Raw genomic sequence first — 201 nt, forward strand, 5'->3', positions numbered from 1 at the left:
GACACCCACTCAAACAGCAACATTACTGGAAGTCCACACATTTCATGTCAACATTCATTCCAAGAACAATCCTATTGTGTCAAATATTTATCTCTAGTTATCCGAAGAGCTCCAATTGATGAGCAATTTCTGGTAGTTCTGTGTCTGAAGCCTGTTTTGTCATTTTAGATCCCACACAAATTCTTGCCATACAACAACGGC

This window comes from Pipra filicauda, unplaced genomic scaffold, assembly GCF_003945595.2.
Source record: "Pipra filicauda isolate LSUMZ 115617 unplaced genomic scaffold, ASM394559v2 scaffold492_size439525_pilon, whole genome shotgun sequence".
Classification (NCBI taxonomy): Eukaryota; Metazoa; Chordata; class Aves; order Passeriformes; family Pipridae; genus Pipra; species Pipra filicauda.